Source organism: Mixophyes fleayi, chromosome 8 (genome assembly GCF_038048845.1).
Source record: "Mixophyes fleayi isolate aMixFle1 chromosome 8, aMixFle1.hap1, whole genome shotgun sequence".
NCBI lineage: Eukaryota > Metazoa > Chordata > Amphibia > Anura > Limnodynastidae > Mixophyes > Mixophyes fleayi.
Window position 1 is genome coordinate 127261175 of NC_134409.1, and position 25707 is coordinate 127286881.

At 40.5% G+C, this 25707-nt stretch overlaps 1 protein-coding gene across 10 annotated transcripts in view; it reads right to left on the reverse strand.

Moving 5' to 3' along the window:
• Window positions 1–25707, reverse strand: part of FOXP1 (forkhead box P1) — a 508980-nt gene that overhangs the window by 251320 nt on the left and 231953 nt on the right. Inside the window, exon 1 of one of the 10 annotated variants that reach the window (XM_075183444.1) lies at window positions 5395–5554. The exons of the other annotated variants lie outside the window; for them this stretch is intronic. The gene's annotated coding sequence lies outside the window, so the exon portion shown is untranslated. Of the gene's footprint in view, window positions 1–5394; window positions 5555–25707 lie in introns of those variants that run through there. 10 annotated transcript variants of the gene reach the window in all.

Consider the following 25707-nt stretch of genomic DNA (forward strand, 5'->3'; position numbering starts at 1 on the left):
TTACAGAGCTCAAATTAAATTACACAGTAATTAGCATATCAAAGTGATTGGTTAAAGTTTTAAACAAATACCCAATTTTGTTAATGAACAGCTGTAATTGTCATGTACACTCCAGCGAAAACTCCCTAAACAAATATATGTTTTAGGACAGAGAAGAAAAATTTCTAGCGCTGGCGGCTGGTCCGCGGCGCAGATAAATAAATGCCTGTAAAGAATTGCAGACAATCTTTTTATGTCCGTAAATGCAACTTGTTTTCCAGTTGTGAAGCCTCTCCCTTTATTTACATGTTTCTCAATAGCAGCTACCACCGTTCAGTGTGAACTTTTGACTGCGTCACAAGGCTGACCCAACTTGCTCAAGAACACACTATTAAATAAACTCCCTTTGCTTGCATAAAAGGTTTCCAAGGAGGAGTGTGTCACAGGCGGCCTCTGATCTTGACCCTCACTTAACTCTGTCAATGCTGAAGAATTGACAATAATATAATATATTCTGTATAAGCTTGTCTTTATGCCTTTAACCAAAATATTACAGATTTTCTATGTACATCCATATGTTAGCAGCTCTACGGAGTATATATACACTAAACATTATATATATAATATATGATTTGCTCAGGGAAAAGACTACATAGGGCACTATCATGCAGAGAGGTGCAAGTGCTGGTGTAGAACTAGTAGTGCCAGGACTGACACGTTATTTCTATTCAAAAATACTGGCCTAGTGAAGGGATTGTATTGTACAGCGTTGCTGTTATGTTGGCACTGCAAAAACTTTACCGTTGACTATTACTCCTAATAGTAACACATCACTATCAGAATGACCACAAAAATGCCACAATGCACTCAGGAGACAAGGTATAGATTAAAAACTTGAAATGGGAATGAAAGAACTTATACATTAATGATCTAGCCGATTGTCCCAAAGAAAAATAAATTATGAGGGGAAAAAAAAAAAAGTATGTTAAAAAATTTAGATAGAAGCTTTTTATTTTATGCATGGAAGAATCCATTAAAGGATACGCTCTGAAGTAGTATGTAAATCACACGCCTTTCAAGGTAGCACTAGGGCAAATTCACTCAGTCAACTAATGATGAACCTCATTATATGCAGGGAGTATCCGTAATGAGAAAACAGCCACCCAGCATTCCATGTTCCAACATAAATCCGTCTAATACGTGAATATATCCACGTCTAATTAGACTACAGATTCCATATCCCCCCCTCTATTAGCCAACAAAAAAAAAGACAGTTCAAAGGAGTCTGTAACGCCAGGAACGTAAAATTAGAGGTGCAAAACCTTCAACTGCTTGGGCTAAAATGAATAATACAATATATTTTTTTATTTTTAGTTTTGTCATTAGAGAAATAAGATGGTTATAGAAGAAAAAAAAAACAAGTTTTGAGAGGTTTTGGATGGTTAAAGAAAACAAAAATACCCAGAACAAAACAAAATATAAGCATAAAAATAAAAACAAGGAGGTAACAGGAGTATAAAATCCAATATACAATAACATGGGCTTTGGTTTATATAGCAGGATTGTTTTGACTGTTCTGAAGCTGCAGGAGAGAACAATAACAGCTTGTCTTGTAGACCTTTAGGACTAAATATTGCGCTTTCTTTTATACCCCAAAGCTTCTATCCGCTATGTGATGGCACGGACCTGTCTCTGCACTGTTAACGAACACGCACATAGATAAACGTGGTAAATATGACATTGACTACAAAAGGAGAAAACTTAGAGGTATTCTTGAGTTAGCGAGTGTTAGTGTTTGCTGCTCAGAACAGCCAAAATATTACACAAACTCTCAGGTGGCATTAATTGGTGACTACTTTTGATGGGAAGCCTTTTGTACAATCTAGATGCATTTTATTGGGGAAGTGCTTCAATAACCATGAGAAGACAGTGTCATTGAAAAAACAAAAACAATTAAGGATCTGACACTTAAGAAATGCAGGAAGTCTTGGATTCTTCCTACTTGCTATGGGTTTTTTAAGTTATAAAAATGCCCCAACTACCAGGGTTTATGAAATAAAATGGGGGACAAAGACTAAGGATGGTGATTAAGCTCCCCCCATAGAAAGTAGAGCAAGCCAGAGGATCGGGGGCAAAAAAAGGTCAGACAGAGCTAAACCAAACAAGGCTATGGAATATGCCCTTGGCCATAACCTTGGAAGGTCACTTGAAAAATTGAGTTCTCTGGGAAGAGGTGAGGCTTGAATAGGGATAGAAGTGGTCTTTCTTTTAGAACTAAGTGTCCCCCCAAGTCTGTGGCCCCTATACCTGAAGGAAAATAAAGTTTAAAATATGTAGTGCTCCAGGAAAAGACAAAGAGATACACTGGCACAAAATAAAGTGCGTGCTCCTACATATTTGTCTGCCTTTGTAAAAGACTCCCCTGGGTTCTGGATTTAATGCTTTCGTAGTCTTTCCGAAACGGATGAAAGCGGCATAGAGGTGAATAAGCCCTCAGATGTTCAGTTTCACGGTCAACAGGTGTTGTTTTTGAAACTGAGCGTTGAAAAACAACACCTGTTGACAAACTTTGCACTTTGCCCTGGCTCCTAACAAAGCATTAAAACCAGGTTTTCAAAGCTTTCCTGCAGCTTAATGCACTATGTATTGAATGAACGTTTCCATAGAACTCCAGTATATTGTACACAGCGTTAATGCTTGTGAGCACTGCAGGCAATGTTAATATTGGTGCAAACTCAAGCACTTGTCATATACTGTGTGTGTACAAGTCCATTCATTGACTTTTTTTTTTTTTTTTTTTTTTTTAACTATTACTGGTACAGAGCATTTACCAGTCTTTAAAAACATTGGTTGAAGGTGTAATATAAGACCCATGTGCATGAGGCCTCATATTACTAGGTGGTATTCTGTAGAGGAAAAACAAGCATATACCAAACAAAAAGCAATAGAGGTAAAAATCTGTATTTGTATCTCAGTTTTAAGTAACTACACAACTCAAAAGCTTTGCAGCGTTAAAAATACACACAATAAATGAGAAGGTCTTCCCTGGCAAGCGATACTAAATCATGGAATAATTAATCTAGCAAATTGAATTCTATTTAAAATATTACATGTTAATATGTTTGATTATTATGAATGCTTTTGTGCACAAATCATAATGTTTCTTGCCCATATCTCGGTGGTGAAATCATTGGGCACACATGCTGGAACTGGCCAGATAACTGGCCCAGCGGGATTATCGGACACGTTGGTAAAAATAAATGGGGTGAGGACGGGCTGTAACTATCCTGTACGCCGGTATGACATTGGTAAATGCGGTCTGACGACGTCTGCTATCTGCCTATTTCTGTGATCACCTCTAACCAGGGTGACTCTGGGAGTAATTCTGGAATCGTGTTCAGTCAAATTGGACATCGATCTAGTTGCTCGGTGCTTAAGTAATTAACCACAGTTTCCCTTCCTAATTTTGACACTAACATGGTCTAGATCAGTGTTTCTCAAACCCAGTACTCAGGGCCACTAACAGTGCAGGTTTTCCAGGTGACAAGGGGAATAATTATACCACCTTTGAATCTGTTACAATGTGTCAGTCTGTAATGAATACACCTTTGCTAAAGCAAGGAGATCTGGAAAACGTGCACTGTTAGGGGTCCTGAGGACCAGGTTTAAGAAACTAGGTCACATGAGGTGTGCAGATTAGTGCAAAATAAGCATATAACGGTCACCCGCTGACAGGATTTACAGGCAAAACCAAGAATGATCTGTCCAATATCGCCAATGATGCCTCTGCCCTGAGTGCCCAGCTTTACATCTGACATGAACAGATGTTAATGAGACACATTTAGTATTCTATTGATTACCAATAACACCAAGACCAGTCTTCCAGCTGTGGATGCTGTATATTAAGAGGGGGCCTAGGGGAGAACAGTACCTACGGTGTCGAGGGCGGGATTACACTTGCACTTCTAAGCATATAAAAAATATAGAATTGCAACAAAAATACCACTGTTATAATAATTGTGCTGAGGAGGCAAAAAAAAATCCTGCAATTGTTCTGGTGCTGTAATTAAAGGAGGTATCCATTCATTTTTTAAAATTCCCTTTTTGCTGACTAACGGATGAAAAACAATACTTACATTTAGCAGCATACCTGCAGCATTATGCGTTACTGATTTTGCAGAACTGTTTCAACAAAGGATAGGATAAAACAATATAAAAACAAAAAAAAACTAGCAGTAGTCATGGCTGCCTGCCAATCTGTATTGCAGTGAATAGGAAAATGAGGGTATGCAAGAGCCCAGACTTCTGTAGATTCAAACTACATTGATACATGTCAACTAAAATATCCAGCTCACAAGTAGATAGGTAAGAAACAACTTTGATATGTGCTTATTTTCTTCCAGAAGGTGATGGAAAATAATTTGCAGTTCAATTATCATCAATTGGGGGTATTATTTTTAAATTCAACATTAGGTTCCGTTGGAGCTTTACACACTTCTGCGTGTTACGGTACCTAAACCATTGCTAATTTTTAGTCGCAACTAAATCAGCCATGTTTTAGATACCGAAGATCCAGCGGAGATGCATCGCGCAAGAGACTTTGCACTGTAATCAACCCTCCCTTTGAATGAAAAGCGCTAAACTAAATGTTAACTCAACAAACACCTTTTGTGACATTTTCACAACAACACTACATTTGTAGTGTTATTACAAAATTCAATTTAGCAACTTAGTATGCTGATATGAAGTAAAAATAAGAACAGGTCATTGTCAAAAGAATCCCAGATGACTAAACTTTACAGTGCTGTATGGCACAAAATTCACATTTAGGCATTTAACTGAAGGTCTTACTCCTGTGACATTACTGTCCATTTAACCCTCAGCAAAAAAAGCAGTGCCATACACACACACACACACACACACACACACACACACACACACACACACTTCCTAATTCAACACAACAGCTGGAAGACAGCGTTTCATCACTAAATGAGGCAATACAGTCTGCAGTCCTCGCAGGGTAAACGCACTCAAGTTCATCGCTGCCAAATGGTCAAGTGCACGTCAGCCAGTAGTAGGACCAATTAGCGACATGAAAGACGCTATAGCCCCGTGCACACCTAGTGCAACATTAAAAGCGGAGCGTTAACTAACACTGCATCGCCAGGACACAAAGACAAAGAAAATAGGGATAGTGAAAGTAGTTTAGCTGGTTTGCAAAGTGCATGAACGCTCAGGTTGGAGCGCAGAGACAATATTTAAGTTGCATAAAATCTAACTAAGAAGCTGCAGCTTTGCCAGCTCATTCCAACACTGGGATCATTTGTTTCTCTCCTAGTTTCGGTCTTCCTGGTTCAAGCTGTCCCTCCCCCCTCCACATCGTCCCTTAGATCACACGGTTTAACGACCTACCTTTGTTTTGTTTTTGTTTTTAATAGTTTTTGTTACGCCTTGCAGACACTGAGTGGCAGCTCTCGGGCTAGTGATGGGTTGGAAGACATGCAGGAGAGGAGGGTCAGCCGGAGCCACAAGTAGACAAGACATGTAAAGAACACTGTGCCTGCTGACAAAGGGTATAACAGAGTATTTACAGCACTGTTTACACTAGAATAAGTAACCCTCCCTGTGATCAGCATATACAAGTGCAGGGAGGGTGAGTGGGGAGGAGGGGGTTGCATGACAGCTCCAAAAGTCATCTCAGCATTGCCCTCTGCACCTCTCTATGTGCTGGGGGGAGGAGGGGGAGGGGGGGGGGTCTTGCACCTTGTAGGGGGATCTCCTTGTCATAGCAAGTAAAACATCCCAGAAAGAAAAGGGGAAATATATAGATCTCTCAGGGGACTGATCCTGAGCCTTTCACAAGTATCCTGACTCCATAACTATCTAGTACCTGAACACCAGGCATGGTGCTAAGTTGTTGCACTGTGCTGTGTCCTGGGACATAGGGACTGGGATGTCTGTAATGTTGTGTTAGACACTTAGGTTCCTGGAAAGCTGTTTGTTACTTATTGTCTGAGAAGCAGCAAGAAGCCTGCTCCCAGAGGGGGGCCCTGAGTCCCAGAGACTGTGGCTCTGACAGGGATGTAACCATATTTGGATGTGTATGAGAAAATCAACAATAAACATTACAGCACTGCCTTCTCTGCTAGTTATGTTTGCTTGTTTTAACAGGCCTTTAAAAACAACCTTCCCTTTCAGTCTGTCCCTTCACACACAAAAACAAAACAAAACAGGGTTTTGTTTGGTGGAAAAGAAAATGCAGAAAAGTCAATTTAAGCTTTCACATAAACAACAGCAGCTTAATGCTGAGGGTAATGTACATTGTATTCTCAGGCCAATAGAATCACAATTATTTTTAACTGATTGGCTCCCAGGGGATCCTGTAATAAACAGCTATAACTGCTATCTCGCAGGTCTTTTATATTTTAAAAGAGTTTAAAGGGGAAGTTTCACTTCTTGAATTAAAGTTGTTGTCACAGTTTGTAGACAGTGAAAGCCAAATAGAGGGACGGGGTTAAGATGACACAAATGCTGGTGATTTCAGTTTCGGCCCATCAAACTGCTGGGTAGTACATTGGAGGTGAGAATCACTGGCGTTTTGTGGCAGTTTCAAAGAAAACAAAAACAAAACAAAAAAACTCAGCTTAATACATTTCCCCCAAAATCTGTATGAACTCATAACAGACCTGATATTCAGTAATTGAAACGTGTGTCCTCACACAACAAAATGGGCATTGGTTTAGTTAAACCTGGGTGTAGTTTGATGGGCAGCATGGTGGCTCAGTGATTAGCACTTCTGCCTCACAGCACTGGGGTCATGAGTTCAAGTCCCAACCATAGTCTTATCTGTGTGGAGTTTGTATATTCTCCCTGTGTTTGCTCCGGTTTCCTCCCACACTCCAAAAACATATTAGTAGGTTAATTGTCTGCAATTAAATTGACCCTACTCTCTCTTTCTCTGTATGTTAGGAAATTTAGACTGTAAGCTCCAATGGGACAAGGATGATGTGAGACGCTATATAAATAGATGATGATGATGGATCAGTGAGTAATCTATTCAGTATTGAATTGTACTTTCATATGGTGGGTAAAAAGGAATATAATTATACATTGAATTTGTTTCAACCCTGTGACTATGGTGAACTCTTTCGCTGGCCACATTTTTCGACAAATTGGCACTTATCAATCAGATTGGCCAAACAATACACAGTGCAGATTTAAATATATTTGGATTTGATTGCTTGAAGGAGAATACCCCTTCCCCATCACACGTGTGCGTGATCAGCAGCTGCCTACATGTAAAGTGCAATGCCAACCCGCATAGTCAGTACAACCAGATCACACAGTGCCTGGGCACCATTACTCATTTGATTAAACATTTTCATAGATAGCAAAACCAGAAGTGAGGCCTGCAAGATACGGAAAAAAAATTGTGCTAGGCGTCATGGGTTTAGGGCCGTTCCAGACATCACAACTCCAACTGGCCATTAACGTTGTCAGAAAATTCTTTGTAATCAGCTTATTGATGCACCCTGAATACCTCACTACAAGCCTGGCACTAGATCATGCTCAGTGCAATATTTCACTACCCCACGCCCAACCAAATATTTTCAATTGGCCTCTTCCATCCCATGACAAAAAAATCAAAACAGAGGCATAGACTACCTGGCTTTTGGGATTAGACAGCTCTGATTATCACTATAATGCATGACACTCTAAGGGGCATATTCAATTGTTGGCAGAAACGCCAAAAATCTCGCGCTTTGCGCACTATTACCGTTATTACGGTAGTTTTCTCCCTGGATTTCAGCTCGCGGCTCAGGGAGCTGCGAGCTGAAATCCAGCTTACTATTACCGTAATAACGGTAGTAGTTTTAACACCGCGGGGATATTCAACAATTGAATATGCCCCTAAGTATCTGCTGAATATATTTGTGGATCACACTGTGATACATTTTTTTCACCACTGGCAGGCCTGCATACATGAATATTCAGGTAAATAACTGATTTGTTAAAACGTGTGTAGGTTATCTACGCCATGCTAATAAAGGTTTTTAATATTAAAAGTTGAAGGCTAACTCCACTCAAAAATTAAAGATGTGTTTTGGGTGGAGTCGAAAGAGTTAAAATGAAAAAAACAAAACCTGTAGCTATCATTTACCAGAGGGGTCTCCGATGGCTGTAATGCTCCTATACTGCAATCCTCTGTATACTTATCGCTTAGCCTGCGTCAAACATGCAAATGGGAAGTTTACAGGGGAGGAGCAGACACCACTATTTGAAACAGACTAAAGGGGTATATTTACTAAACTGCGGGTTTGAAAAAGTGGAGATGTTGCCTATTGCAACCAGATTCTAGTTTTTGTTTATTTAGTACATGCTACAAACTGACAGCTAGATTCTGATTGGTTGCTATAGGCAACATCTATACTTTTTCCAACCTGCAGTTTAGTAAATGTACCCCCGAGAGATAAGTGTAGCGGCGAATGCGAAACAGTACCGTTACAGCCATCGTGGCCGCCAGCCGATCCGGCAATTTGGGCCTACAATGTAAATATACTTTTATTTCAGTTTTGAAGGGGTTTAATTTCTATAAGAAACGACGCGCACAGTCCCCAGAGAACAGGAGCGACTCATTGTTTTTTCTCGACTCTCAAAAACAATGAAGACATCAACCAGTCTATTTATGTGCAGACCTCGGTAACAAATAAAAGTGGAACTTAACAGACATATCAAAATCAATAAATCAGACAAACAAGCAGCAGTTCAAAAGTTCAAAGACATGATGTCCAGCCTAACTCGTCTTAGCACTCAACCAATAATAACTCGACTCCATCACTCTTCATTGCAGAGACACTTTCATGGCTTCATTTTCATTAGTCTGTCTCGTGGAAAAGTGTGTGCTATTTATGTATACGCTAAAATAAATTACCCATTCACCAAGCAGTGTGATTCTTATAAAATACATTAGCCCAATGCTCCGTTTTCCAGTAGGAGTAAATAAATAAATCAATAAATTCAATCCAGAGTGATTTCGTTATTGTGCAGCTTTCGGCTCTCACTATAAAGCCTTTTATTGGGTTTATTTGTTTCAATAAACAGCGGGGCAGTCTTCTGTGCCGAGAACAATTCATCCACCCTTTTTTATTTATTTTTTCTCTTTCAATCAACTTAATACAAACTTTGATCTTGGAAACAAAATACCTGCTAGGTGATATTCATATTTCATGATTCATATTTTAAATAAAAGAATGTGCAGACAGTGATTGTTAGAAAATGTTAGTAACACATGTTGCACCTCCCGCCATCGCTGGGCAATCTCAAAATAATCTGCATTATAGCGGCAGACACCATCATCATCTATTTATATAGCGCCACTAATTCCGCAGCGCTGTACAGAGAACTCACTCACATCAGTCCCTGCCTCATTGGAGCTTACAGTCTAAATTCCCTAATATACACACACAGATCGAGAGACTAGAGTCAATTTGACAGCAGCCAATTAACCTACTAGTATGTTTTCGAAGCGTGGGAGGAAACCGCAGCACCTGGAGGAAACCCATGCAAACACAGGGAGAACACACAGATAAGGCCATGGTCGGGAATCGAACTCATTACCTCAGTACTGTGAGGCAGAAGTGCTAACCACTGAGCCACCGTGCTGCCCAAAAAATAAACAAACATTCATTTATAGGGAAGAAAATGCCATATTTATAAAAGAAGCCAAGGTTATTTTTGCCTTATTTGTTTGGAAAATATTAATTTGCGTAAATTTTTTTCATTGTATGTATTCATAGTACATACACAGAGACCACGGAACGGGAAAGCCCAAATGGGCCTTCACTATGCATGTGCCGACCCCGCTCTTTTCTTCTGAACATAGCGTGTGGACCAGTAAAATTGACCCCCCTAACCACCTGGCCCATAGCAGCCACAGGGGCTGCTCTGATGACAGTTCCTGAGCTAGTGGCAGGAATTATACATTAAAGCTTCCTTCTAAAAAGGAAGAGTGAAAGCGTTGCCCATAGCAACCAATCAGATTCTAGCTATCATTCAGCTAGTACATTCTAGACAATGATAGGTAGAATCTGATCGGTTGCTATGGGCAACACCTCTACTTCCCCTTTTTAGAAGTTTTGCTTAATCTACCCCTTAGTGTTTTCATTTATTACAAAAATGTTAAAATGTGTGAAGCAGAACATGATATATCAGCGGTTGAACGGAATCCCCATCCAGACTGGAAATTACTCCTCCTCGTATACTTAATGTTTCAAGTTGTTCCACACGACAGAAGAAAAATGAATACAAATGTTTGTAGATCGTATTAGGAAGCGACGATCTTTACTCTGAGTGGACATCTACTTGAATTATTGTCCAACATCATATCTTGACTAAACATAGTAGGAGGTGCCATTTCCAGGGACCACGTCATATACAGACACGCTTAAACGTTAATCCTGGTGATAGAAGCCAACACTGTATAAGTCACCTCTAATCATATCAGTTCAGCTCTTTGTACACTCACAAGTGCACAGAGAAACATATTCTGTATGAACAATTTCTGTGTCAGGAAATAAATTGATGTGTACCATCAGCGATCACATGCCTGTCTTGTACAGTCAACAATCCCACCTCATCTATTCTGTAGCATAAATAAAACAAATCCAATGTATAGCAGGTATTGCTTGACAAATGAATGACAGCATTTGAAGGTTGTCAGTTTAAAGCGCCTAACCTTACTAATAGACTCTGGTAATAGCTAAAGTGAGCACAATTAGCTCCTCATTCAGGAGACTACCCAAGAGAGCAGGGAAATAAGGGAGTAAATGACAAGAGAGATCAAGTACAGAACCATGCCATGCATTAATAGCAAGAACAGAATATCGATAACAAGACTTGCAATCATGCCATTTATTCCTGGAACAATTTAAAAGGACACTATAGTGGAAAATTATATTATAAAAAATAGCGGAGATAATTTACAAAGTGCATTGCACAATGCTCCGGTTTCCCGGTGATGTGTCTGGAAGGTCCGTGCAGCGCAGTACATCCGCAAATATAAATACGAAGAAGCGGAAACATCTCTGGATGCGCATTGTGCAAGAGTTCAATTGTCACATAAAAGTCAAACACTTCAGAAACACTGTTTAAATCAAAAACATTGTATGTCTTTCTTCAATTTAGCCTCAAGTATAGGATCATCATCACCATTTATTTATATAGCGCCACTGATTCCGCAGCGCTGTACAGAGAACTCATTCACATCAGTCCCTGCCCCATTGGAGCTTACAGTCTAAATTCCCTAACATACACACACAGACAGACTAGGGTCAATTTTGATAGCAGCCAATTAACCTACCAGTATGTTTTTTGAGTGTGGGAGGAAACTGGAGCACCCGGAGGAAACCCTCGCAGGATGAAAGTTGCTGGTAATGCATCTAACCACATGACAAGGAACAACTCTGAAAATGCACCCCACCACCCCTTTTGTCTCAATCTGCAAAATTAAATCTGGTTTCTACACTGCTCACCATAAAGAGACACACCGATGACCATTAGGAACATCCTACCTGTGCCCGAGTTCTCACCTCCTACCTGTGCAACTCCCTCTGCATCTGGCAAACACTTCTCGCCATCTTGTAAAAACAGAGGCTCCCGGCAGAGGTCTAAGTGACCGCAAATAAATATTTTTGTTTGAGTACAAAACATGAGTACTCTCAATTTTGGAATACGCTTTGTTCAAATGTTATTGCTCGGTGACGTGAGCACTGCACTTTTTGTATTATAATTTGACTGCTTGGGGTTGGTGTATATAGTGACCAATTTGGAACACAGGATGTTACATTGGTATAAAAGCCAGTTCCTCTTTTGCTCCTTTCTCGCATGATCTTTACACTGTGGGCAATCTGGCGCTGGCGATTAATTTCGACTGAAATCTTTTTGTTACAATTAGACGCAATGTATTATTATTATTAATAATTTTTATTTATAAGGCGCCACAGGGCGTCCGCAGCGCCGTACAGAGACAAACAAATTACAATACAATGGGAGACAGCACAGTACAGTAAACAGTAAGCACAGCAACTCAGTAAGCTCAATGCACAGCTAGAGAGGGCGGGGAAGGGGGAGGGAGGATCCGCAAATGACTGGGCCCAAGAAGGAGAGCGCGGAAGACAGGGAGACCCCCAGGGGGAGGAGGGAGCGAGAGTGGACGTGGGGTGGAGGACCCTCGAGGAGGAGGGCTAAGTAGCTGGAGAGCAGAGTTAGAAGTGGTGGAAACAGGAGGAGAGATGGCCCTGCTCAGAGGAGCGTACAATCTAAGGAAATGTATAAGGGGAATCGCATTTATATGTGCCCAGAAACCAATGTAAGTAAAACATTGAGGACCTGAGTCATTAAGGAGAGTAAAGCATAAAAAAGAGTAACTTTGCACCTGGGCAAAACCATGTTCCACTGGAGGGGGAGGTAAATTTAAAATGTGGGGACAGATTTATAGTTGGGGTAGGGCATGTCCTAGATCAACTTTAAATTTCAGTGTAAAAATAAAGCTATCAAGTATTTGTGTGCTGCATGAAAAAACAGTATTTTCCTTATATGCACAATAATAAACTCATTTGCACCCCTTGCATTGTCACTTTGTGTGTCCCGGAGAACAGTTCCTCCTTTTTTTGCCTTACTTTTCTTAATGACTCAGGCCCTAAATGTACAATTGGGACACATGAAATAAAGACAGTACCAATATCCCCTTAATCCATATACAAGGTGTAAATGGTGCGCTAATACTCATTCCTTTAGGAGAAAACAGAAATCGTTTTAATTGACTGATGGGGTATTCTGAAAGTGATTGTAAGACTTTTCAGGCGATATTGTTACTTGTGTCACATGTAAATTCCTATCACACTCACAAACCTGCAGAACGTCTCTCCAAGGCTTCACATAGAATAAAAATAACAAAACGGCAGATCCCAATATCACAGACACGAATGTGGTGAGTAGATTGTTAGCTCTTGCAAGCAGGGCCCCTCATTGAGCTTTAATTTCGGTCTGGTCTGTGTGCCATCCCATGTAACACATTATTGTACAGAGCAAAGAAACATGCTCCTGCTATATTACAGGTTATATATAACAAATAATAAGAAGAATGATTCTTCATCATCATTTATTTATAAAGCGCCACTAATTCCGCAAGCTGTACAGAGAACTCACTCACATCAGTCCCTGCCCCATTGGAGCTTACAGTCTAAATTCCCTAACACACACACACAGACAGACACACACACACACACACAGACTAGGGTCAATTTAATAGCAGCCAATTAACCTACCAGTATGTTTTTGGAACATGGGAGGAAACAGGAGCACCTGGAGGAAACCCACACAAACACGGGGAGAATATACAAACTCCACACTGATAAGGCCACAGTTGCTAATCAAACTCATGACCCCAGTACTGTGAGGCAGAAGTGCTAACCACTGAGCCACCGTGCTGATGAAGAATATTTGTAAAGAATAACAATGGTGTTTTACAGGACAGAAAAAAAATATTAAAATATATTTTTAAATGATAAAGAAGGTATATTAGAATATACAGAGACATTTAAAGCATACTTGTCCGGGAGACTCCAGAATTTCAGGTAAAAAAAAAATTATAGACAAGTATGATTTAAAGAAAAGTGCAAAATAATTAAAATAATCAAATAGAAAATAAAAATCAGTTAACAACAATAGTTTCATTCACATGTCCATTATGAAAACAGCCTTATCACAAAAATGTTTATGCTTCCATTGTTTACTTTAGAATTCTAGAACTCGGCCATGCAAACGAAGAACAATCAATAGCTATTTATGAAGAAAAAAAAAAAAAAAAAAAAGCCAAGAGACCGTGACCTCGCCAGTCTTGCTCATTGCCCAGAATGCCTAGCGGCTGAGGGAGAAGCACAGTATGTCATATCATTTTTGTGTTGAAGCAGGGGTTTATTTTGTGCCCATGTGTGTCCTTTATCTCCTGAGCTCCATATTCAGCTGAGGAATTTCTTCTAGTTTTTAATAAGACAAAAAAAGGGCAAGCACGTCTTATTTACCTCTCTTAATATCACCATTTATGATGCTTCAGCACAAGTGGGCCGCTTAATGCCGTCTCCGTCCTCTGCAGTGACATTGACGCCCCGGATAAAAAAAATAAATATATGTCAGATAGTGGAGTAAGAGTATTGAAAATCATGGAGAGAAGCGACTGCCTAATTCATTTGATGCTGTTGCAGCTGACAGCATTCAGAGCAGGTGCTGTATTAAATTGGAAAAAAATATAAAAGTTGACTCAATCTGGTTAGGTTGCAGTTGGACCCCTGTTTTATTTACTGAATGTGGCTGAATTATTGCATTCTTACATTATCTAAATAATGTATTTTTTTTTGTTTAAGATAAAATAACTTAGTTTCATACAGAAATTGGAAGGATACGGTGTTAAAGTCAACCAAAAATTTATACGGTGTTAAAGTCAACTGACGCATCATTAAGCTGTATCCTACAATTTTCTATTTATTTTCATTACCCCTTTAGCGAACAGTGCGCTCACTTTCTGTTTAAATGTACTGCATGTTTTTGCATACTCCAACACCAACTAGATTTACCAATTCATCCCAATAATAAGGAATACATATGACTTAGTCAGGTTCCAGGGCTGATTGAGATCAAGTGACATAATAACATCAGGGTCCTGATTCATTAAGGTACTTAAATTAAGAAGTTTCTTATTTAAGTCTCCTGGACAAAACCATGTTACAATACAAGGGTTGAAAATTAGTTTTCTGTTTGCACATGTTTTTTCATGTAGCACACAAATATCAACTTTAAATTTCAGTGTACAAATAAGCTATCAAGTAGTTGTGTGCTACATGAAAAAACAGTCAGTATTTAACTTATTCACCAGTGTGAGTAATATACATGACAGAAGTATAAAGAGATGGGTTTTCACAGTGAGTGTTTAAAGATTTGAAGGCTGGGAGAGAGTCTGATCAGGCGTAGTAGGGAATTTCATAGCTGGTTATCAGCACGGGAGAAGTCACGTAGGTGGGAGCAAGCAGTGGCTACTGGAGATGTAAGGAGCAGGTCAGACGCAGAACTAAGAGGGCGAGAGAGGGAGAATTTCAAGATGAGATTTGGGGTGGAGGTGCTGAAGGCTTTATAAGTCAGGTTAAGTAATATTAACTGGATTTTTGCACAGCGGATGCGGAGCAACTGCCTCCGTTTTGCGTAGGACACAGGTCCAATATGTAGATATCTTTTTGCTTAATTTTCGATTGAAAAATAAAGTGGAAATATGATATATTTTCCTTTTTAATATAATAAAAGCAGACTTATAAAAGCACATGGATCAGTTTATTCATTATTGTCGATTAAAGATCTCTAAACCAACAGCAAAAAAACAATGTAGAAAAATAGGTGAGTGACAATTTATTATTCTGCTCATTTCTAAAAATAACAATAAAAATTATTATATATTGACATAATACTGTATTTAGTGTTGAGGGGATTACACAGTGGTGGTTCGGCCATTGTGTGTATTTTCATTAGACTTTGTACACTTTGAACCAAAATGTAATCCCACAGAAAGAAAATACAGAGGAAGAAATACAACGTGTGTATTTTATATAATGTCCGTTTAATCATCATTATGTTTTAGAAGTTCTAAGTCAGGGATCCAAATAATCAAAGGAATGGAACTTCTGAAGCCATACTTCCACAGACTCACCTACGTGTCAGAGGTTTCTGCATGGAAATAAATGGCTGTATAAGAGTATTTTTGCCTCAAAATTTCCAATCACTTTCTTGGGGTGTTTTAAATTTTTGCAGAAACATATTGAAAGGTGATAAAAGAGAAGACAATTACTTAAAACAACATATTTGGGGGAAACACTCAGAGAGGTATATATATACCCATTGAAGGTCTATAAATCTAACGCCCAAGTGAGCTTTTATTAGTTGCACATAATTAGGGTCTAACCTAAATATCAATTTATACTCTGACTCACACAAGTGTTATAATGAACAGGCTTCAAAGGGTTTTCCATCTTTAGATGACTAATTTATTGGTTTGTACACGTCCTCTTCAAACTGTATTGAATACATTGCTTCACCTCACTTCATCCTGTGCTTTTCAGCTGTGTGCTATAAAACAGGTTTGTTTATTCTGTGTTGCCGGGGGATACGACATCTCTGCTGTACTCTCTGCACTGCATTCAGCTGTAGCTAGGGAGCAGCTTTATGTTGTATCCCGGGGCAACGGAAATAAACAACTCTGTCTGATCATATAAAGACAAACCACAGAAACATAAGAGAAAACGAGGCAGTGGACACAGTAAAAGTTGCATGAGAGCGAATACAATTATTTTTTTTATTTTTTTTTGCTACAAACCATATTACAAAGTTCCTTACAGAGGTTTGGCTGCATGAAGAAATGCACAGTAGCCTGATGCAGGCTACGGAACAGATTTTAACCTTACTCGTCTGCTCTCCTGGACGTTATGGGAGACTCCACAGGTGCAGGGGACATTTTAATGTTATGATGACTCCCCTTCCCTGCACTTGTCCTTTGGACCAGAAAGTAGGCAATTAGTGGGGAAGTATGATTTTGACAGATTCCTTGATCGAACTATCAAGACTGTGCCATCCTGACCGCCACTTGTCGGCCAGCTGCCCGATCCTCTGCCCCGTCACAGCTGCCTACTTTCTCCTGATTTGTCTGTTTCTGTCAAATTAACCATCTTCCCATATTCCTTCAAGTGGTCCCATCACAGTGGAGGCAACTATGTTGGCAGAACCAACATCCCGCTAACCAATTCAAAAAGAACTACTAACGTCACTGATAAAAAAGGAACTTCATGTCGTCACTGGTTTCAAGTGAATTATTAGGCTGTATACTGGTTCACCCCACAAAATGAATAGCTCCACTGTGTGTAGTCGATGGGTTCACTTCTAGGCTGAAATAATTCCGGCAACACTAATGGCGATTTTCCGTTACACTAAATCCATTAGGCAGCGGAATTAGTGGTGTTACATAAATAGTGGATGATGATGATCACTGTCAATATATGGGTGATTGTAGGAGGTGAACCCGATAATTCAAATGTGTTTTTGTTGAGGGCAAACATAAAAAAAAACCACAAGTACATTTTATAAACAGAAAACATAATGTGCGACAATGGCTAGATTTACTAAAAAATCATGGTTGCCGGTGTTTTTATTTTACACGGAAGCACATGGACGATGGTTTGGTGCTCCAATCCAAAACATTTATATAGGGCAGTTCGGTCTACATTTGATAGCGCAAACAGCATGCAGCGATTTAGCCAATCTTGCCATTCAGAACTTAAGAGGGGGCACTACTGACTTATCAATTATAGGGGCAATCATTATTTATTAAGGGGGCAAAAATGTATAATTAAGTTATGGGGCAAACTTAATTTTTTATTAAATAAGGGGCAACATTATTGCACATTATATTTAGGGGGCAATACTATTTGATTGCTAATAGGGACAATAATTATTTATGATGGGGGCAACACTTATTATTTCATGATGTGGGCACTATATATACTGCATATATGTAGCACTACAAGTGCCAGCATGTATTTGTACCCATGTGTGCCTGTTAGTAAATCTAACCTGATGCCTGGGTTTTCTCTCTAAATTATTGATTGCTACAAAAAAGTACGTTATCACTTTCTACACTGTACTAGATAAACGGCAGGCTATGTACACACAAGTATTTGCATTTTTAAATTACATTAAAACAACTTTAAAAGCCGTGTACGAGTGCAATATGTGCTTAGATGCATTTTCAAGCATATACAGAGTTTTTTTAAATGTGTGTCAACACTTTCTTTAAATTTACACCAACCCACATGTTTTTACTGAGCATGTATTAAAAAAAAAAAAAAAAAAAAAGTAATTTCCACTTAAAATTTGGGAACATCCCCTCTTGAATAACGAACTTCTTTTTGTTTTTCAAAGGAATGTCTAGCCCTCTTAAGTCAGTCCATTTGATCAAAGTTCGTTATGCTAAATAATTACTTCTCAAGTTATTGATTCCAACCAAAACATTTTATCTCAACACAAGTAGACAAAAACATTTAACACAAACATTATCTCCAAACTTTTCACAGTTTATTGTTTAGCTTTTAGGCCAATCTGTTTATTTTCTTCCACACAAACCTCAGAGAAGAGAGGAAAAAAAATAATATTTGTGCAAGATTTTCTATGGAAAAAAATAATTGATTTCAACTGGGCTCCATATGTCCTTTGTTTCCCAGTAAATGTCTTGTGCAGTAACAGCAGTAATGCACAGAGGAGTGAGGAGAATGCAGTAATGTAAACACTTCTGGCATGTGGCTGTGTACATATAAATATGGCCTTTGCTTCAAGCAGCCGATTTCAATAACAATAACACTATGTTGTATATTTAGATGGGATTTTCGGCTTTGATGGTTTCTCACACTTGGGGTGATTGTTTAAGCCTTTTACTTTGCAAAAGAAAAAATAAACAGAAAAAGTGCATTAAAAATAAAAAAGACACATTTTTATACTGATTTAATAAACATGAGCTTGTTTTGTAAGATTTCTCATTGGGGTAATGATTGCCGGAGATCTCAGGGCATAGCCCCCCCTACCGGACATCACAACCTCCTCCGATTTGCCTAACTGGTACGTGATTGCAGTGACCTGTGATGATGGCTCATTTTGAACAAAGCTTTTTTCAATCGCAGGAGACCAGAGCAAAAGTCAACAGTTTGCGGGAGGTGCTATCCCTGGACATTTTATATTTTGCTTTTCCCGCCCAACTTTCGTTATACTATAGTATCTACTTCATTCGATCATTATGTGTGGGCTTTACAGCCACATGCCAACTGCCCATTCGATAGTTAAGGTGGCACCAAAAGTTAAGATCCAATGATGGTAGGATGGTGGTGAAAGTGGGTATATTCAAGATCCAGATTGGGGGGGGCAGATGAAGACAAACACGCCGATCCTATCGGTGTGGCTGACCAGTGACCCTGGGATGGAGGTCATAAGTTGACCACTTTTTGTCCAGCAACAGTCGACATCTGGAAAGACTTAAATAATTTCCAGCGGTCTTTTGGACTCAAGGGAGTGCCACACAAGTGGTGATATCAGTCCAATGTCGACCAAATCGGTCCCATTGGCCAGTAATATTACCACGTATGGGACCATCAGTAGGCTGTTGGTTGATCATTCAACCGACCTTGGTAATATTCTGTACAGCTACAGGTTGGGTCACATATAAAGCGAACAATATATTATCAACCACGATCTCAGTCTCATCTCAGATATCTTCAGTTTTGATAATATAATGTAAAGTTTTAACACATAGCTCATACAAGTTAAGCAACTCGCCTTGTATGTTTAGAATCTTCTTCAGTTGTCATGTTTAGTTTTACCTTGACTTTCAAAGAAAGTTAAATTTAATCTCCATGGGGCAGAGAAACTGGGAATTAAAAAGGAAGGAACACAGGGCACCGTCTGTAGTGTATTCACAAATGACTTGTTACAGACCTGTGTATCCTACACATAATACTTTTGTGTAGAGAACTGGGACCAATACGTATCAGGTGATTGTCATTATACATTCACGCCAGGGAGCGAACCTTGGCTGGGATATTAACAAGATCTTAAATTGTGACACAAAAGCTAAATATAGGGAAGACATTGTTACAAGGATCAGTGCCTTCACTTTACTGCAAGTTCAATACACATTGCTGAGTGGGATTGAATCTTTATGGTTTTAATGGCACTATTTAGTGACTTTGACAGCAGAAAAATCAATTAAGTATACAATATCACACTGTCATTTCAATTCAACACAGATAAAATTAAGTTAAATTCTTCTCTACTCCTGCACAAAGTTTGGCACAATGAGAACGCAATGGAATTAACTCCTTCCGAGCCTTGGCACAGACCACTGCAGTTTGGTATAACAGATCCGATCAAACCAAAGTACAGGTGAAGGGGTAAATGCATCAAACCTTCTAACAAGGAAAAATGGAGGTGTTGCTCACATCAACCAATCAGATTCTAGCTATCATTTTCTAGGATGTGCTAGATAAATGATAGCTAGAATCTGATTGGTTGCTATGGGCAACACATCCACTTATCCTTTTTAGAAGGTTTGATATGTTTGAACATAAGATACCTTGATGTTGCGGAGTGATTTAGCAATCAGGGTACAGGGAATGGTTATACCAATTAGCCGTACAATCCATAGATGGCCTATCTATAATGGGCAAGGGCTCAGTACTGTGAAAAGGACGCAGCAATGGCAGCGATGGTGAGTTAGTAAACTGGCACCAGCTGAGAGCTGGTGATGTCGTCCTTAGTATAGGTAAGTATGAGAGATGCGTTCGTTCACGTTATGTGAAGATGTCTGTGTATACGGCAGCACTTTTTCCCATAGGGATATCCTATTGCATTGGCATGCTCCTTCGTCTCCCCTCTGTCTACTGGATGAAATGCGTAAAGCTGCATGGAAAGGATTAAATACCCGGAACTGTGACTGATAAGGATCATGAACCTAGATGATAAATACTAGTATTTAACAGAATTACATATTAGCAATAGGAAGAGGCGTTTAAAAGGTTGAAAATAAAACATAAAATTACTTACAAATCAGAAAAAAGGCCCTCTCCAAAATACATGTACAATGAGAAGAGCACAGATCAGGAAGGTCCCATTGTTCAAAAACTTTGAAAAAACATATAGGGCCTGAGTCATTAAAGAGAGCAAAGCATAAAAAAGGAGTAACATTGAATCTGGGCAAAACCATGTTGCATTGGAGGGGGAGGTAAAGTAAAAATGTAGGCACAGATTTATAGTAGGAGTAGGGCCAGGGCCGGTGCTAGGGTTCACGGCGCCCTAGGCATTTTTAAAAAAGCGGCAGCCCCCCCCCCCCCCCCCCCGCAAAAATCGCCGCCTCTCTGCTCCGTCTCCTCCCCTCCACTCACTGACACTAATAAGTGGAGGGGAGGAGACGGAGCAGAGAGGCGGCGGTGGTGACAAAATAGCCTCTTCCCCCCCTCCCCGTGCATCTGAATGCTGTGCGGCGGCCGTGACAGGTATGGTCAGCGGTCGCCGCACAGTTTTAAAGTATTTTAGAATTCTGTGGCGCCCTCTAGGCGCCCTCCAGAGCCCGGCGCCCTAGGCAAGTGCCTAACCTTGCCTAATGGGAGCGCCGGGCCTGAGTAGGGCATGTCCTAGTTCAACTTTAAATTTCAGTGTAAAAATTAAGCTAACAAGTATTGTGTGCTAGATGAAAAAACAGCCAGTATTTATCTTATGTGCAAAATAATAAATTAATGTGCACCCCTTCCATTGTAACATGGTTTGTCCCAGAGAACATTTACTCCTTTTTCTTGCCTTAATGACTCAGGCCCATAATGTTTATAGGGCGATGATATTTGAAAACTTATGATAAAAACGTCACCGGGGAGGAATCGGTGAGTGAGGTGTCGGTCTGCGGTCTACGCTATATATTATATAGCATAAAGATGTATGTCAGTAATTGTATAGCTACATAAAGTGAAATACAATCTTCAGGCACCTAATGGATGCACCTTGCCACATGGGGTGCTCCCTAAGCATTTAGGGGACCCTATCCATCAACATGACCTGACTAATGGGTTGACATGTCCACAATAATCATAATGATGGCTATATGGTAGATAATTTATACTCCTTCACTCGGGCAGAAATTGGTGCGAATGAGTGAACGTTTCCTGTTAGGAGCTGTGTAATATGTTGGTGCTATATAAGTAAAGATAATCCTGCAGATTATGCCTTTGAAACTAAACAAAAAGTGTCGCATTGCATTTGGCTGGTATTTTAGGAAAGCTTCTGTTAATCTACAGTATGGTGACAATTATGAGACTACCATGTTGTCCTCCTAATATTTGTATTGTACTATTATTATTTTGTGTATTGACATACAGAGCAGTGGAAGTTTTGGGTAGGGTGTCTGCATTAATTTACCATAGAGATATTGACATCATCACCACCATTTATTTATATTTCACCACTAATTCCACAGCGCTGTACAGAGAACTCACATCAGTCCTTGACCCTCTTTGGAGTTTACAGTCTCCATTTCCCAACACACACAGACTAGAGTTAAGTTTGTCAGAAGCCAATTAACTTACTACTGTGTTTTTGGTCCTCTGCTTTTCTCATTGTACACCTTTTGTATGTTCTCTCCTCCCAAAGTCACTACTTCCCCTCAAAAATCCCTCACCATCTCACAATCACCTCCGTTTCCCAAGCTTGCTGCCTTTCTATCACCCTCTACTTTTGTCTCTCTCCCTATGCTGTTGCCTCCACCTTCTAAATTTTGCTATATGTATATATGTGCCCTTTTCTTACCCAAGATACAACAAATACCCTTATCCATTCTCATCATTTCCCATCTCGCCTACTGCAACCTTTAACCTATATGACACTTCCCCCACCAATCTATCCCCACTTCAGTGTGTTCTTTGTGCGCCCAGCAGCTATGTAGTGTTTCGTCTCTCTTGCCAAAATCTCACTCAGATGTTCAAGTGTAGAAACTTAGTTATTTAGCAGCTTTGTAGAGCTCTCTTGTCCTCCACGGTGGTCTTCTGGTCTCTCTGGATCAGTAATAGATAGACTTAGAATAGATCGCTTCTCGGCCTTTTGGCTAAGATCAAGTGCAGTTGTGGCAGAGCTGCACTTGGTCCTCTGGCCAGGGGCTGGGATTGCTGCTTTGAAAGCCTGGGACAAATGTGCCTCTGGGAGTGGCGACCCCGGGGGTGCCAAAAAATCACAGGTCAGTAGCACCTTGAAACAGATATAATGTGATTATGTTGGCACCCACGCACTTTTGACCACTTTCTTTTAAGCACTCGCTCTATTCTTTGCCCCGGCCTTATGGCTGGGCGAGAAAATTTTTATACCAAGCCCAGCCATTAGGCTGGGGCCGTACCCACTCGGCACTATTTATTTTTCTTCACGTTTGTCACTTTTTCTTTTGTGTTCACGTTTCCGGATTTTATTGGGTACGGGTAGGCCCTTTTGGGCTCCTGTCCCCGAGATGATCTAGGGGAGGTTGTGTGGCCCTTAGGCTCCAGCCTCCCCGAACACCCACGTTGGTCCTCCCCTTAGGGGGTGGACTAGTTGTTAAGCCCTGGGTGAAGCTTCGGTGGATCCCAGGGGCTAAAGGGACCCCCCTAGCCTCGCAGCGAAGGGGGTCTGAAGACCCTTGCCCCCTAAGGGACCTTTTTGGTTCCGGGGGTCGGGGACCAGGGCCCTTTCTTTTTAAAGAAGGGGCCAGTACCGTACCCCTTGTGCACTTTTTTATGGTTTTACACCTTTTTTGGGCACTTTGGGTTTTTGATTGCACGTTCCCAGGCTTTCAATAAAAAAAATAAAAAAAAAATAGATATACTTAGAAGAGTCAGGGAAGGCTTGACTCACTGACCTATGAGATGGAGATTCCTGGAGATCTAACATTTAATATACAGTCTTACATTACAGGTAATAAATTGATGTGTGCATAAATTAATTGTGAGTCTGGATGCCAGTGTGCCATTATTTTGGAGCCCTAAATGAAGCAGTTCACTATTGAAACTTTTACACATTTGAAAATCTGTGGACCCAAACTGGAAGTCCTGACCTGCCTTATACCAGTGTTTCAGTCCTACATCAGGACCCTCATTCCAAGACACCTAGCCAGAGCCCTTCTAATCATGAGTGCTAAATCCCATTGTCTGCTATGATTACAGGGTTACTTTTTCACACCTCTCCACTTCTTTTCTCACTGCTTCTGTTATTGGCGATATATGTAAAAGAAACAGATTCAGCAGCATTCTAGTAGTTTGGAATGTCCATCTGCCTTTGATGCACACTAAATAGGCTTAATTTTTAAACACACAAATATGTTTATTGCAAATTAAATCTTATATTTATGTTTTTTTATTATGTTTAATAGGTTTGCTATGTAATATGGGTCATTGGATCACGAGGTCTAATCCACTTGTTGTGTTATTCCATTTTTTGTTCTTTCCCTTTGGAGTGAACTGGTGCTAGTTATACAATTGGGGGGCGGGGGTCACCATTATTGAGCGCTACAAGTGATGTAGGGCTTATTTAGACTGAAATGTCAGCATTTATAGTTTACCCTCTATAATATGACAGGAACACGGGGTGGCCGCAACATGCAGGAATTAGCACAGGATAAACCCTTTGGTTGCTGGAAAGTTATAGAATAAGCCGAGAAAGCATTGGTCTGAACTACCATTAAAGAGAGGAGTTAAAGCTACTTCATTCTCCTTGCTGAGCACCTTTAGTACAGTATAATGTGGTGGTGGGCAGACATAGGTAGAAAACCTCTAGATTCAATCCACTAGTTAGTGTATCTAACAAACTATCAGACATTACATAGGGGTTACATTAGCAAAATAGAGCCTTTGGTAGACCTTAACTTTAATACTATACTTAAATGAATGAGAAGACAAACTGTTGCTAATTATTTATTAATAATTATTCATTATATATCAAGAAGTATAAGGACAAGACTTTGCCCTGAACATGCCCCAAAGGGGGTCCAAACTGACAACCTCCGGACTCAAGAAGAGTCATCCACCAGCACTCAGGAGAGGAAAAACCCCCTGTGGAGGAAACCTCTGGGGAACCATGGCTGGGAGGATTGCCCTTCCCTCTGGGCTTTAAGAGATTGTAGCAGCAAGTAATATATTACGGGGTGCACAGTGTTGTCACTGGCTGTGTCCAAGAAGTGATATTAAAACATGGACTGTTTAGGTGAATTGGTGGAGATAGCTTCCTACTCTGACTTACATTTAAATAAATGTTCTATTTTGTAAGTATGGACAAAGGGGAATGTAATAAAGTTTTACTCAGTACTGTTGCAGCCTTCTGTAGCAGGTTTTAAGCTACTTTGTGCGGGTTCAGTCCAGACATCCAGGGTGATCGTACATGACAACACAATATAGGTTGAGTTCTAGGACACCCACGATCTCTGCTTTAGGGACTTCTCAGGTCCTGTTCTGCTCTGCGTTCACACTCTGTTTTACACGCCGATCACTTGAGCAGGTCTCTCTCTGTAATGAGTCTCCCAGGCAGCACCCCCCCCCCAGGTCTCTCTCTGTAGTGAGTCTCCCAGGCAGCACCCCCCCCAGGTCTCTCTCTGTAGTGAGTCTCCCAGGCAGGTCCCCCCACCCAGGTATCTCTCTGTAGTGAGTCTCCCAGGCAGGTCCCCCCACCCAGGTCTCTCTGTGTAGTGAGTCTCCCAGGCAGGTTGCCCCCCAGGTCTCTCTCTGTAGTGAGTCTCCCAGGCAGCACCCCCCCAGGTCTCTCTCTGTAGTGAGTCTCCCAGGCAGGTTCCCACCCAGGTCTCTCTATGTAGTGAGTCTCCCAGGCAGGTTGCCCCCCCAAGTCTCTCTCTGTAGTGAGTCTCCCAGGCAGGTCCCCCCACCCAGGTCTCTCTCTGTAGTGAGTCTCCCAAGCAGGTTCCCACCCAGGTCTCGCTCTATAGTGAGTCTCCCAGTAGGGTCCCCCCTCCAGGTCTCTCTCTGTAGTGAGTCTCCCAGGCAGGTTCCCACCCAGGTCTCTCTATGTAGTGAGTCTCCCAGGCAGCACCACCCCCAGGTCTCTCTCTGTAGTGAGTCTCCCAGGCAGCACCCC